The following is a 1,134-nucleotide window of genomic DNA, read 5'->3' as shown; positions in this document are numbered from 1 at the left end:
TACAGCTAACGGAGGCTACTTGTCACCCCTCAGGCCCACAAATGACACTGTAAATTGTTGGTCAATGGAAATCTGCCTCTGTCCTCAGTCAGACATCTCACCTTGGCTTACCTGCTGGCCTTTACTCACAAGATAAAACCGTTCTCTGCTTGGCTAGAGAGAGAGTAATGCTGATGGAGGACAGAGGCAGTCACAATGATAAAGACATTTAATTTAATGTAATAAGGTACCAGAGTCAGAGTGCATACTGTAAAAAAGCACAAAATGTATCTCGTTGTTTCCTTTGCCAATCTCAACCCTGGTTTTTGACTGCTGGGCATATAAACATTAAACACATGAAATATAATGTTGCTAATATTAGCTAATTTCTCTTCAGGCTCCCCCCTAACACACACGGGGCCAGCCACACCCACCACCTCCACTGGGACATCATACCGCTCGGTATACTTTCATACTCATGTAACCTAGCTGGCTGTTTGTTGGTTTTTTAATTGTGTGTGGTGTAATGTTTCGGCATTAGTTCCAATCATGTGGCATATTTTACACAACACTAACATGTGACAAGAACAACGTCTTTGGTATTTTGGTTATATTTTAAAGCTCCTCAGGGCTCCAGCACCAGCGCTACCATACCTTTACCAGCAACAGACTTGCTCCAGTGCCTGTCTGTCAGTAACTACTCATTAATATTCGTGTTCATATTTGTTTATTTCTCATGTACCTCTCAGTAACCTCTCATCTTTTGATTATCCATTTTATTTAAACATTCCTTAAATAAATGTACAGTACAATCTATAATTCTCTTCAGTCAGAAAGATTTGGATGTGAATGCTCGTCTGTTATAGTGTCTATAATTCTCTCTTGAATACCCTTGTTTGTTATAGAAACATGCCAATGTAATATTCTTTGCTGTGTTCTAGAATGACTACCAAGGAAACATCAGATTTCCAAAGAGGAGCTTGAACATGTTCTTTCACTGAAAACCCACCTTTACAGAAGCGGCATCTATTCTTTCAATCTCAAGGCCACTTTCTACAAGTTACTGCAAGACTATAAATCCCACGTCAAATTAAGAGCTCAGTGATCAACAGTTGGATCTTGAAGTGTCACAAATAAAAACACCCAAAAGTTGGA

The sequence above is a fragment of the Sander lucioperca genome, chromosome 5 (genome assembly GCF_008315115.2).
Source record: "Sander lucioperca isolate FBNREF2018 chromosome 5, SLUC_FBN_1.2, whole genome shotgun sequence".
NCBI classification, from domain to species: domain Eukaryota; kingdom Metazoa; phylum Chordata; class Actinopteri; order Perciformes; family Percidae; genus Sander; species Sander lucioperca.
The sequence above is the reverse complement of the archived record's forward strand: the minus strand, read 5'-3'. Positions refer to the sequence as shown.